Genomic DNA, 15,242 nt, shown 5'->3' with positions numbered 1-15,242 from the left:
GTGGACACTGGGGAGAATTGCACCAAAAGAAGCACAGATGAAGCAAACAAGCACAAGAAAGCACAAGGGAAAGCCTACAGAACGAGAACAAGCCTGCAGCGACGCGGACGTAGACGGAGACCCATCACCACTGCAGAAGTGACGCATGTGGCCACAGGTGCTCACCGCAAAAGCAGGAGAGGACAACAACCTCACGCTGGACGTCGAGGGAGAGTCAAGACGTCTACCGCAAGCAGCAAGATTCAAAGGCAACCGATGAAAGAGCGCAAGTGTACCCCGGATGCGGACAGTACAGGACAGCGCCTAACAGAGAGGAAGCCACACCCAAAGCACCAGAAGACGTGCGAGGCAAGTACCTAAGTGTGAAGAAGAAAAGTGCGATACGCACGTGGAATAGCGCCGCCGCCAAAGAATCTAATGAACCGCAAGGAACAAAGCTACACTGAAGATGTACCACGACGGTACCAAGTGAAGCAAGAACTTGCCACTGACGTGCAACGGAAGAGTAACGCAAAGTTACCCTGCAGCCAAAAGGAGGCGAAGCAACCAAGCACGGTCAACGCCCCAAGAAGTTAAAGAGCCTCACCCGAATCACGCACGAGAAGTGCACCCACCGGAGAAGGTCCAAGGAGAGGTGACGTAACCCTCCGGTACCTGCAAAGCATAAGAAGAGCGCAGAAGAAAGTGCGCCAACTCGCAGACAAAAGTGCGCCAATGCAAAAGCCGGTCACCCAGGTCGCCGGAAGGCTGACCCGCCAGAATGGTGCAGCAAAGGTATTCTGCCAAGAAGTCAGGATGAATATGTCCTGCCAGAAGACGTCCGTGAACTGAGAGATCAGAAGACCCGGAGAGACGGACGCAACACCAACAATAATTGGAAGTAATAGGAGGCAAGAAAGAAGATCGTAATGACCGGTCCAGTCACCGAAGAAGGGAGAGAAGACAGTGTCCTAAAGACAGGACAAGACCAGACGGAAACAGGCGGAGTGCACGCCTCTTGAAGAAGCCTGGTCAGCAAGACAAAGAAAGAAAGGTGACCGCACCATGTCGCGAAAAGGAGAAGGGAGAAGAGTGGCACGATGCCATGAAGAAAAGAACTGAAGTAAGAAGTCATGTGGCACGACGCCATCAGGAACATCTGGAAAAGGTGAAGAGAGGTGTAGCAAGTCCACTTACCTACAAGAAGAAGAGATGACACACACCACAACACCGTGTACAGTGAACCACACGTCCAGGAGAACACTGATAGCACCAGGAACAGATCAGGCATCTATTCACAAGACCCCGACGACCCGTGGACGGTAGGAGAGCACATGCCGGACCATTGGCAACACCCACCTTTGGGATCGAGCGGAAACCTGGAAGCGGAGGGAGCTCAGATGGCCTGAACAAGGAGAACTGACCATTCTACACCAGCCCGTGGAGATCCAAGGGGCAAAGGCCTCTGGGACACCGGTGGCAGAGGGTCCCGACACGAGAGATGAATTCATCGCCGTCTAACCTGCACGTCCCAGGAAGAAGAGGAACTTGTGCGCAAAGGCAGGAGTCAACGACTACCCTTCAGGGGGAGCTACGGACTTTGTGAGGTAGTACCCTCATAGTCTCCTCCATTCACACGCAGACTGTGGAGTTGGAGCAACGCTGTGGAAGAATACCCGGCCCAGTGGAAACCTGAGGGAAAGGGCCTCCGGGACATCTCGTGGCAGGAGAACACCCAAGAGAGGGGCGTCCTAGTGAGAAGAATGTCCTTCAAACACTCCATCCTTTGTAATGTAAAGCCAAGCTGCCTACAGTGAAGAAACCGACGGACCAGTAGAAGACAATATCCTTCAAGTCCAACATCTGGTCATCCTGTTTGGCGTCACCCTCAAAAGCAAGATCTCAGTGGACTGACCAACACACTTCCAAGGCGCAAGTGCAGAAGAGCACGCCCACCGAGAACCAGGACGTTAAGCCAAGAAGAACTAAAGTTTCAGCAGCAATTTCCACCGTCGTCATCAAGCAAGCAGCTGAAGAGACTCAGTGTAAATTTTTAATTATTGTATATTTGTGAATTTCCTCCCACAGGTTCGGACTTTAGTCTTTCCTTAATTTTTATCAAATTTTGGGAGGAATGTTGTGTCCTAGCTGACACAGTCTAAGGGTTAAAAATGTAAGCCTACACTTAACACCCACCCACCACTGATGTCACGACATCACGTGACACAGTTAATAAATAGAGCCGAGCGCTCGTGCTCGTGGCTCACTAACCCACTATCTAACTGGTGTCCGTGTCGCAATCTTTACCCTCATGTGGGCCTTGGGCTCACGACATAACAGCCACCTCAAGCAGGCACAGCAGGCCCTCAAGCTCACGCGGGGGACCCACGGAGGGTTGTCAATTAAGCCTAGGCGGTGAAATCCGCTCCGCTCGCGGAGTTTGCAGAGTTTCCCGCACTCCACATTATGCGGAGCTTGCGGAGTTACGAAAAACTCTGCTTCATGAAGCGGAGCAGAGTTTTTTTCCTTGCTCGCGTTCACCAATGTCAAGTTGGGGAGCACGAGCGAGGAAAATCAACCTCCAGGCACGATTTTTCCTCGTTCGCGATCGTGAACATCATGTTGGCGATCGCTTGTGTGGAGAATAAACACCCAAGTGAAATTTTATAATGCGTGGTGGTCAGGTTTCGCTTTGCGAGTGGTCGCAAATGCTCGCGACTGCTCGCGATGAGAAACTGCTTGTTCTCGTTGCGAAAGCTGCCGCTCGAGTAAAAATCTACTCGAGCGTCAGAAAAGAGAAAGAAGGGACCGCTTGCGCTGTGCAAGGTGCCGTTCGCAATGATTGCACAGTGCGGACAAGCATCCGCACTGTCCAATCACCGTGAACGGCATTTTTCTATGGAACTCTGCCGCTTTTTGAGCTCCGCTTAGTGCAACAGAGTTTTCTTTGCACTTTGCGTAGCTCGCGTAGTGCAACTCGGCGTACTCCGCCCAGGGTTAGTGTCAATGCCCAACTCAAGTACACAGCCACTTTACCATCTCCCCTTCACCTCCCTTCAGTGAGACCACTGACCCAGCCACGGTAGCCCCACGCTGGAAGGCTTGGATCGGCCGCCTGAACCACTATTTTAAAGGTACGCGGGAAACAGATGGGACAGTAAAAAGTTTGCTGCTCATATACTATGGCGGCGCTGAGATCTATGACCTTTTTGAAATGCTGCCTGACACTGGGGATGACGATGACTACGAAGCAGCTGTTGCCGCGCTCAACAGGCATTTAGACTCCCAGCTCAACCCTGATTTCGAGCGAATCAAACTACGACAGGCGAGGCAGTCGGACACTGAATCAGTGGATATGTTTTATGAGCGGCTGCAAAGGTTAGCGAGCACAAGCACCTTCGCCGATCGGAGACAGGAGATAAGTGTTCAGGTGATCCAGGGGTGCAGCTCGGTACTCACGCAGAAATTGATCATCCGACAACCCAGAATATCCTTAGACGAAATTCTTGTCCTGGCCACATCTCACAAGCTCTCAGATGCTCGGGTGGATGAAATGGAGACTGCCTTACGCAAAAGCGCCTCCACATCCCACGTTCCCAGATTCGCGTCAGTCAAGGAAGAGAGGGTTGAAGTCATCCAATGACGCCTGAACACCTTTCGTGCCACCTCGTTCTCAACACCAAGTGGAATGTGCGGCAACTGTGGCAGAGAACACCCACCAGCAGGAATATGTGGAGCAAAAGGGAAGACCTGCCCCCGATGTGGAAAGCCTAACTACTTTGCCAAGGTGTGTAGGAGCAGCAGGTCTCGACAGGCCTATACCAGACCTCGGGGAGCGACGCAATAATTGCGACAGCTGTCAAGCAGCGATCCTCAAACACAGGAGGACGGCCCACCATAGGGGCGCAGCTTTGCCCTGGAAGATGACGACGTGATGTGTTCTTCATATCGTTTGTCAGCCGGTCCAACAAGCACAGAAGACTGCCACTGACATGCTCCGTCAGAGTAGAGGGGTCCACTGTTCAGGCGTAAATCGACACAGGTGCATCTGTAAATGTTATGGATTCAGATCAATATGAGTGTTTGTCTCCATGGCCCCCGCTCGCCCCTACGAAAGCCAGGATATACACATACGTAGGGACACTTACAGTCCCCCACAGAGGGGTGATGGAGGTGACAGTCACTAGTGACAAACACTCTACGACGTCCAGATTCCACATCACAGAGGGGAAGACAGGAAACCCTCCTCAGCTGCCACATGGGGGAACACCTGGGTCTGTTTTTTTTTTTGCCAATCAAGTGCATGACTCTCACGCCAAAGCCATCCTGCAAGAGTTCCCGAAGCTGTTCGAGGGGCTGGGGAAGCTGAGAGGGAAGCAGTTGAAACTCCACATCGACTCCATGGTCAGACCGACAGCCCTGGGACACAAGAGGGTGCCTTTCCATCCAAGTCCTCAGGTGGAAGCGTAGCTAAAGAAGCTGGAGGACCTCAACGTCATAAAGAAGGTATCTGGCCCGACTCTGTGGGTATCTCCGCTGGTTGTTGCACCAAAACTAAAACAGCCGCGAGCCATCTGACTATGCGTGGATATGAGACTACCAAATCAGGCGGTCAAGAGAGAACATCATCTCACACCCGCCATGGATGACATAGTGGTGGACCTAAATGGCGTCATGTGTTTTTCAAAACTGGAGTGGAACGCTGGGTACCACCAGTTCGAACTAGAGCCGGAGAGTAGATATATTATCACGTTCGCAACCCACGTAGGCCTCCGGAGATATAAGAGACTGAGTTTTGAGGTGTTGTCAGCCACGGAGGTCTTCCAAAATGCCATCAAAGTAGCCTTGTCTCGCCTGCAGGGCATTATCAATCTAAGTGATGAGATCCTAGTGTTCTGGAATACCCTAGAGGACCACCACGCTTACCTCCGAGCCATCCTTCAACGTCTGGAAGACTGTGGCCTAACTCTCCACAAGGTAAAGTGCTCCTTCTACTAGGAGTCCATATACTTTTTCGGATACATCTTCACACAGGACGGGCTGAGAGTGAATCCCAAGAAAGCGATGGCCATACGATCCGCCAGCACCCCGAAAACGGCAACGGAAGTCCGCAGCTTCCTCGGAATGGCTACCTACTGTGGCAGATTCATACCGAATCTGGCCTCCCTATCGGAATCTCTTCATGCCCTCACGCGCAATGACAGCCCTTAGGAATGGACGGCGGCAGCAAACATGGCGTTCAACACCATCAAGTCAGCATTAATGTTATGTTATGTTATGTTATATGTATTTGTTTTGCGCACAGCTGCTCCAGCTAAGGAGCGTCCTGGCGCCACCAACAAGATAAAGCACAACACAACAGCAGCTAGAAACAGAAGAAAGCTAAACAGAGGAACTAAAACAGAAATGTTTTGATAGCTTTCCGAAAGAGCATTAGGTCCTCCAACAACCGGATTTCCACCGGGAGGGAGTTCCAGAGAGTTGCTGCCTTGACACAAAAAGAGCGGCCACCAGCACGACAGCGCCTGAAACGCAGGACCACTGCAAGGGCCTGGCCAGCAGAGCGCAGAGCACAAGCTGGAGCATAAAGGGACAGAAGATTAGACAAGATCTGGGGCCCCATGCCCTTCAAGATTTTAAAAGCCAAACAAAGAACCTTAAAATCAATTCTCTTCCTGACTGGTAGCCAGTGGAGAGAACGAAGAACGTTGGAGACAGGGCAAAATCTGGGCAGACCGACTATCGCTCTTGCCGCGGCGTTTTGTACCCGCTGCAGGCGAGAGATCTCTGCCAGATTAGCTCCCACCAGGAGAGAACTGGCATAATCGAGGCGAGAGATAACCGTAGCCTGAATCACCAACTGCCTAGTTGGGGCATCGAAGAATCTAAGCACGGGTCTCAAGCCTCGGAGAACGCCAAAACAGCAAGCTGCTGTTTTCTTGGTGTGGCCAACGAAAGAGAGATCAGCATCCAACCAGACTCCCAGGTTTCTAAGTTCCAAAACCGGGTTGGTGCTGGACCCAGTTCTGAGGGCCACCATCTGTCGCCCCAAAGCTCTACTCCCTTCCCGACAATCATAATCTCAGTCTTGGTGGCATTAAGCTGGAGGCAATTCGCCGTCAGCCAATTGGCCACAGCCTTCAGTCCTTTCTGGAACCTGGGGGCATCCTGATCCGCGTCCCCGCTGAGAGTAACCACCAGCTGAGTGTCATCGGCATATGAGACCAAGGTCAGGCCCCATTGCCTAGCGACCTCAGCCAGCGGTCTCACGTACAGATTGAATAACGTGGGACTCAGCGAGGACCCCTGCGGAACCCCCATGGTCAGAGGATAGTATTTGGACTTGAAGGGGGGAATAGCCACGCAGAATGAGCGACCGTCAAGGAATGAGCGGAACCACCGTAAGGCCTGTCCTCCGACACCAATCTCCCCCAGCCGATGTAACAAAATGCTATGGGAGACAGTGTCGAAGGCGGCGCTGAGATCTAATAATAGCAGCGCCGCCGTCTGACCAGCATCTAGGACCGTACGCAGATGCTCTACCATGGCCAAGAGAGCCGTCTCCGTGCTGTGCCCAGCACGGAAGCCGTTCTGCGTAGGGTCCAAGGCTTTAGTCTGGGCCAGATGTTGTGATAGGGCCAGGTTGACATGCGCCTCCGCTATCTTTGCTGGCCAGGGCAAGAGCGATATAGGACGGTAGCTCTCCGGTTTCGAGGGGTCCAGTGCAGGCTTCTTAATGATTGGAGAAACCACCGCCTGCTTCCATCTGGTTGGAACCACCCCTGATTCCAGTGAAAGATTGACTAGGGTACAGACAGCAGAACGACCCAGAAAAGTCTGTTCTCTGAAGAGAGCCGATCTAACTGGATCCAAAGGAGAGCCTGATTTGATCTGAGAGGAAAGTTTGTTAAACCCATCCAAAAGAAGTGGGGGAAAAGAGTGCAGGATGGACAGACTATGATCCTCTGCTCGGACTTCCGAGACGGGCCCGACCTGGGGAAGGCCCGGTAGATGGCCTGGACCTTCTCCAAAAAAAAGGCAGCCAAGACCTCACAGTGAGAAATAGACCCCACTCCCACGGTGGAGGTCCTTTTCACCAGGAGATCCTTGACGGCCTTAAAAATAGTCTTAGACGGATTTGTACTGGTGCGGAACTCCAGGGCATAAAATGCCACACGGGCTCTACAAATAGCACGATGGTAAATCCTGACGGAAGTAGCATAAGCAGCTTTCAGATCAGCCGCATACGTCTTCCGCCACGCCCTCTCTGCCCGCCTACAAACGCCCTTCAGGGCACGCAGCGCACTGTCATACCAAGGGCTCGACGGTCTAACACTAACTTTACTGGATACAATAGGGATCAGAGAATCCAGTGCCCTAGATATCCACGCACAAAACTGGTCGTACCCTGTTTCCACATCATTCAGTATGCCCAGCGGCTCTTCCACTAAAAACTGATGCAGGTCTTCCAATTTTAGTTTATTCCAACGCCGCCTTGGCACCCTCCTAGCCAGTGGAGTGGGGAGGATCTCAGGTATAGAGATCCGACAGGTCACCAAAAAGTGATCTGTCCAGACTAAAGGAGAGATCGCCATAACCTTGACCTCACCCAAGTTGGTAAAAAGGGGGTCCAAAATATGGCCTCCTACATGGGTGGGCTGAGTTACCGTTGTGAAAGCTGCATGGCATCCAGATCGGCTAAAATGCTGTTCGCCGTCGGGTTGGTCTGAGTATCAAAGTGCAGGTTCAGGTCGCCTAATATGGTAAAGTTCGCGCAGCCCAGAATGAGTGAACTAACAGCATCTGGGAAAGCATTTCTGAACGCTGCCTCACTACCTGGTGGACGGTATACAACCATCCCCGAGAACGTGAATTGAGGGCTGACTTGGATCTTAAATGAGGCACTTTCGCAGCCGGCGATGTTAAGGCCACTCCACTTACAGTTAAAACAAGATCTGACTATGATGGCTATGCCACCACCTCTCGTAGGCCGATTCAATGTATACATGGAATATTCAGGGGGGCAGGCTAGATTGATGATAGCCGCATCCGCATCCTGAAGCCATGTTTCAGTGATAGTAAAAACATCCGGCAACTCATTCTCAATAAGGTCATATATGGCTTGATAGTGTTTAGCCATCGATCTAACGTTCAGGTTCAACACCCGTAGAGTGGAGGCCGGACCAGGGGTCCCGGGGGCAGATAATATGTCCCTCCGACGGACACCTACCGGGGGATCAAGCATCCACGCATCACAGGGACAACAATAGGGTCCACAGAGGGGACACACAGGCGGTAACTGACATATATGAACTGCCAGACCGATAGACCATAGACTCTCTCTAGTGTAAGTGATCATGGCGGCTAACAGATGTGAGCCTGGCCAGCACAGTCCTCCTACCCGCAGCGTCCCGCACGGCCTTAGCGCGGACGGGCGCAGACGGGCAGGACAAAGCAGTGATCGCATACTTTCACCGGGGGAGCCACACAGAGTTGGTTGTGGATGCCAGCCCCGTTGGCCCATGGGGCGGTCCTCCTCTAAGAACACAGCCGAGAGACATGGGTGCCGGTTGCCTATTGGACACTGAAACAAGGCATGCCCAGATAGAGGAGAGGCACTTCCAATTAAGTGGGTGTGCCAGCACCTTCATCTGTACCTTTATGTACAAGAGTTTCACGTGGTGACTGACCACAAGCCATTGCTCCCACTATTTGCAGGGACATCGAGACTGGCAGCCCCAGGATTGAAAGGTGGGCAAGACAGCTGCAGGCATACAACTTTAAGGTCATATTCCGCCAGGGAGAGCACACAACCTGGCGGACTGTCTCTCCAGACATCCAGAGACAACGGATGCAGAATGTCCGCCCTGGCATACTCGGAAGCCTTTGTCAAAATGGTTACCCATGAAGCGTGTCCCAAAGCAGTGACACTGGAAGAAATTGTACTGGCAACTGCCAATGATGAAACGCTAGCAAGAGTCAAAAGCTCCCTGATGAACTATGGGTAGGCACATTTCCTATATTGTGCACAGGTGCTCATTGCCGAAGACAACCATGCCCGAGAGCAACTGTGGAGGATCCGCGGCAAGCTGAGCCATGGAGAACATGGTGTCGTGCTGAGAGGCCATGTCATGGTCATCCCAAAAGCGCTGCAGGAGAGGATTGTAAGGCTAGCACATGTTGGGCATCAAGGTCTGGCGAAAACTAAAGCACGCCTGCGAAATAAGGTATGGTGCCCAGGCATGGACACCATGGTGGAGGACATGATAAGGCATTTTCACTCCTGCAAGATCACCGGCAGTGATCTTGCACCAGCACCAGCATCAAGTTCACTGAGGAGAACCAAGTGAAATACCCTGGTCCAAAATCAGCATCAATTTTGGAAGCTTCCCGGATGGCCGCAACATGCTGGTGTTAGTAGACTCTTTTTCAAAGTTCCCGATAATCGAAGTGATAGCATCAACGGCGTTCATGCACGGGAAAAAGGTCCTGGAGAAAGTCGTTGTGCTTATGGGCCTACCCGAAGAAATCTGGTCCGACAACTGGCCCCCATTTCAAGGCCAAGAGTTCCAGGAGTACCTTGAGAAGAAGATGATTCAACACCGGAGGATCACTCCACTGTCGCCACAGGTGAACGGAGAGGTGGAACGTATCATGAGGACCCTCAACTGGGCCCTGCGCATCGCAGTGAATCAAGGAGAAGATGCCGACTCCGCGCTAAACCAGTTTTTGGATGCTTCCAGACATACCCCTCAAAGCACTACCCACTGCACACCATGTTATGTTATGTTATGTTAACGGTTTGTGTAAGCGCGACAGCTGCCCCAGCAAAGAGGCGTCACGGCGCTGAAGATCAACAGGTGCAGTACCGATAGAGGTGAAAGAACTGGGACAGGCAATCCTAAGGAGGGGGAAACAGATGGGTCTTAACGGCTTTCCGGAAGGCAGACAAGTTCTCCATAGAGCGAATGTTCATTGGCAAGGAGTTCCAAAGCTTAGCTCCCAGCCCCGGAAGGAGCGACTGCCAATGCGACAGAGTTTCGTACGAGGTACGATCACTAGGTGTTGACCTAAGGAGCGCAAACTACGTTGGGACACATATGGCGTAAGAAGCGGGCACAGAAGATCTGGGCACCTGGATTTAAGGATCTTGAATGCCAGACTAAGAGTTTTAAACTGAATGCGGGATTCAATAGGAAGCCAGTGCAGCTTTCTGATCGTGGCTCTGGCAGAGCATCTACGGGGAAGACCCACCAGAGTTCTTGCTGCCGAGTTCAGAACTCTCTGTAGCCGTGCTATCTCAGCTTTATTTGTGCCCAGAAATAGTACGCTGGCATAGTCCAGGCGAGAAAGGATCGTGGCCTGTACAATAAGCTGCCGAACTTTGGAGTCAAAAAATTTCAGTATAGGATTGAGACTCCTCAGCAGGCCCACACAGGTAGCTGCCACTCTTTTGGTGTGGGTCTGAAAGCTGAGCGAGGAGTCCATCCAGACTCCCAAGTTTTTAACTAATGATTTGGGTGGTGGGATAGTGCCCAAAGAGGATGGCCACCAGTGCTCATTCCAGTAGGTGGTATTCTTCCCAACAAGCATCTCATCTGCTCTTCAAGAGAGCCCCATGGGACAGCATCCCGACTGACACTGTGACAGCTCCGGTGAGAGACAGTGCGGCCATACAAGCCAGGAGGACAGAGATGAAACAGAATGCAAGTGTGGCCAGAGGAGCGAAAACGCCACAGGTAGAAGTAGGAGATCGTGTGGTGGTCAAAGACAGACACCCTGGCTGGAAGTTCCGGACGACATACAATATACAAACCAGAATTGTGGACGGTGGTCCGCATTCAAGTAACAATGATCTCCCCACAAAGAGGGCAACAGGTGGTCACCCGGAACGTTGCCTGTTTCAAGAAAGTGCATGCCCATTGTCATGGATTGTCACTGGAGAGTTAGTGGGTAGGTCATGTTTGGTCAAAGGCACTGGTGTCTGCTTTTGAGGATCATAACTAGTTATGTAAAGGTGAACATTGGGTTAGTGTGTAGCTAGTTAGTGTGGCCATGGAGAATGAATTACGCATGGTGTGGTGTTATCAGAGCTCAAGTCCCAAAACAAAGTAATGAGGGGGCTCATTAGCACATGCAGACACGTCACGCCCCTGTAATATCCCTTTTCTAAAAGGGAACGGGCCTACTGAGATACAATCCGAACTGCATATAGCTCTGTAGCTATATCTTTACAATGCCTGTACTCATATCTAAACCAAACGCAAGCCTTTCTCAGTTTTGGTCCGTGAAAGGAAAGCAGTGAATGTTTGAGACAGTGAGTGAGTCTGCATTTAAATTAAAATCCACGAATTTACAAACATGTTAAAATTGATATACCTGGTAGACAACTAAATATACACTTAATTAATTTAGATATTGATTAAGAATGTGTGCGCTGTTAACGTTGTTTTGTGTATTTGGAAATAAAGAAGTTGGACGCTTAAATCAATTATTTGTGATACATTAATATATTTGTGACATATTAAAAACGGTGACATGCTGCACGACGTCTGTAATCTAACAACGCCTGAGGACAGCATTTATGCTTTACTAAACAGCAAATAAATGCAGCCACACTAAAATGTGGGAAGAATATTTTCAATCAGTTTTGTTTTTCGTTGTTCTCATGTCAGAATTCCAAATACCTTAGTGTAATTGAAGTTTGAAATGGCTGAAAGTGCCGAGTTTCTTAAATAGTTTTATGGAACTTGGCAATTACATTTTAGACTGGTTTGACAGAGTATATAATGTGTGCTGGTTTTATATTTTTGAAATAGTTACCACTTTGATGTTAAGGTGTTCCTACATGTATTATAATTAGGGCTTCTGGTTGTATGGTATTTTTTTTATTTCCATCTGTATTTATCCATGTTTATTTTTTTGGTGCAATTTTATCTGTATTTATCCATATTTACTTTGTGTTTTCCATATAAAAGAAGGTTTAAAACTACATTTCCATATTTATTTAACAGATAGACGTGCACTCATACTTTGATGTCTGTCTTGTTTTAGCTAGTTAAGCTGCCAAATATTACATAACTATACATCCACTGGTAAATACTAGCATTATACCACAAATGTATATTGACACATACCATTATTTATAGAAATTTCATCCTGTTTTTTAATTTTCCATGCTGTCCATCTGCTCAACTGTTAGGCTATAATTCATGAAAAACAGCACAGAGAGTAACTTAAAAGCAGCACAATTTTCCGTATTTATCGACTTTTAAAAATAAATGCAGACAGAAAAGACATTGTTGTCTGTTTGTATTTATCTGTAAAAACGGAAAACAGGGATCCTTAATTATAATCCAGCAAACCCATGGAAGGGTTAACGTTTTGCATTTTTTTTTTGTTGAAACTTTTTAAAAAGTACACATCGATTCAAATCGGTCATTATTATGACAAGCACCGTTGTTGATGACACAACATACAAGGCAACACCATTGTGCATGGTACATGTATCAAAACATATCATTAAGTCCATCACACCAACTTATAAGTTTGCAAATTCCCCCCCCCCTACAGAGATGATGTCCCATGATGAACACATTGCCCATTTTTTAGTCACTCAAGTCCGGATCTGAGTGCTCGGGTGGGAGGGCACAAATGTTGCCCCTAAACATGTTCCATTTTCCCCAGACACGCTGCCGTTTTCGGGGACAGCCCCTGTTGATAAAGACCGTCCTTTCTGCAACCATGGCACCGTCCAGATCGCAACACCACTGCTGGTGAGAGGGGATCGATGGTGCCCCCCAGTGTCGTGCAATATTCCTCTTTGCAAGCATGATACCAAGGGTTGCCCAGGTTTGCTCTGCGTGGTTAAGATCTGTGGGTTCCCACACATTAAGCAGGCATCTCTGTGGTTCGGGGGGGGGCGTCGTATCCAGATACCTGGGAGATCGTGGCCATAACAGCCCTCCAGTATTGAGTAATGGAGGGACATTCCCATATGGTATGATAAAAAGTACCCTGGAGACAATAACCCCTCAGGCAGAGCGGTGTATCTGCCCTCCCTATTTTGTGTAGTGTGGGTCTTGTGTAGTATGTTCTGTGCAGTATTTTAAGTTGCACAAGTTTCAGTCTGGATGGGGTTGCCACCTCCCGCGGGGATGCCAGTGCCTCCTGCCAGTCTTGTTCGTCCATTTCCCCCACCCCCACCTTCCATTTCTGCTTTAGGTTAGTTGTGGGATCTTTCTGATTGTTAACCAGCTTCTGGCATGTTAATGATATAGCCTTTTTGGTTAGTTGGTCCATCAGCAAATGATCCTCAAGTGAAGAGGACTCAGGTAAATCAGTTTCTTTAGGTATGGCCTTCGTCAGTGCATGCTGAATTTGCATAAACCGATACCGTTCCGTCTCTGCCAACTGGTATGTTGCCTGCAGCTGCACGAAAGGGACCACCTCGCCCTTCTTTCATAGGTCGCCGACCCTGGAGATTCCTATGAGGTCCCATCTCGCCAAACCCTTACTCGTACGCAGCCTGCCAAACCTGGGAGAATCCCACAGTGGCATACGTTGAGTGATCACCCATCCCGTCCCAGCACTTGCGCCGTGTATCATATATGTACGATGTGAGCCGCGGGGCCGACCAGTTTTTTTGGGGGGGATTTGTCGTATAGGCACTGAGAATTCCATCCGCACCCAGCATATGCCCGTCCATGCGTAAAGCTGGTTCGTCCTGTGAGGCGTGTAGCCATTGATTATTTACAATAAGCTGGGAGGCCCAATAGTATAAACGGACGTTGGGTAGGGTGATCCCGCCATCATACCAGCTTGCACAGAGTTATGCGGTGCGGCTTACCTTCCCACCGGAGGTGGCCCACCTCCGCCTCAATGGACTTAAAATAGGAGTTCAGAACCGGTATGGGTGTATTTTGCAGTGCGTATAAAAACAGAGGGAGAGCCATCATTTTAAATACAGCTGCCCTCCCCAGTAGCGTCAATGGGAGGGAATGCCAGCTTTTGACATCGCTTTTCAGCCTCTTCAGAGGCGGGAGCAGATTGCGCTCAATGAAATGCTCAGGACTAGACGTAATATTGATACCGAGATATTTAAAACCATCCTCAGTGATCTGTATCGTCACCCCACGGGGCAAGCGTGGTGGGGGGCCTTTTAGAATATAAATCACTGATTTCGCCCAGTTGATGGAATAATCGGAGACCTTACCATAGGATTCGCAAATGTCGAGTAGGCAGCTAATGGATCATCCCGGTTTTGTCATATATAGTAATATATTGTCTGCGTACAGCGATACGGTCCTCCCATCTCTTCGTCCACTTCAGTCCTTTTATCACGGGGTCTCTCTGTATCCACACATCCAGTGGCTCCAGTACTAAGGCAAACAGTAGTGGGGAGAGAGGGCAGCCCTGTCTAGTCCCCCGTCCCTGCACGAAGTCCTCTGACAATCTCCTATTGACCACCACGTGTGCCATTGACCTTGTATAGAGCAGCTGTATCGAGGCACAGAATTTAGGCCTGAAACCAAAATGTCTAAGTACCGCAAAAAGAAATGGCCACTCCACTCGGTCAAAGGCCATACTGGCATCTAGGGAGAGGATGGCCGCTTCCTCCTGGATAGAGGGCCTATTAGCCAGTATGCCGTGCAGTCGCCTAAGATTCATCACCATGTTCCTTCTGGGCATAAAGCCGGATTGGTCTGGGTGTATGAGTGTTTCTAAGTGGGGCTGCAGTCTTGCCGCTAGAGCCTTTGCCAGTATTTTCGCTTCAGCCTTAAGTAGAGAAATTGGTTGGTAGGAGGTGCACTCCTGGGGGGGTTTGCTCAGTTAGAGTATCGTTATCAGCGTCACCACCCTTTGATCACGCGGCAATACCCCCTCTTTCAAACTGGCTTGATACATTCTAAGTAAGTGCGGCACCACCGTATCCGCCTCCCATATGAAAAGTTCCACTGGGATACCATTCGGCCCTACTGCCTTCCCTGACTGGAGGCCCTTACCGGCTGCAGAAACCTCCTCTGCCGTGAGGTCAGCCTCTAGTAGTTGTACGTCTTATGGTGTCAGTCTTGGAAGTTGTAAGTCTTTTAGGAATTCTAAATTCTCCTCAATAGTTGTCATTGCTACAGGAGTGTACACTGTTTCATAATGGTGTGCAAAAGACGCGACCATGTCATTGGGGTCCGTCACCATCTCCCAGTGGGCAATCTCAGCTGCGCTACCCAGCTGCTGGCACTTTCTTTTTTATCTAGCCATGCCAG

The sequence above is a fragment of the Lissotriton helveticus genome, chromosome 3_1 (assembly GCF_964261635.1).
Source record: "Lissotriton helveticus chromosome 3_1, aLisHel1.1, whole genome shotgun sequence".
Taxonomy (NCBI): Eukaryota; Metazoa; Chordata; class Amphibia; order Caudata; family Salamandridae; genus Lissotriton; species Lissotriton helveticus.
The sequence above is the reverse complement of the archived record's forward strand: the minus strand, read 5'-3'. Positions refer to the sequence as shown.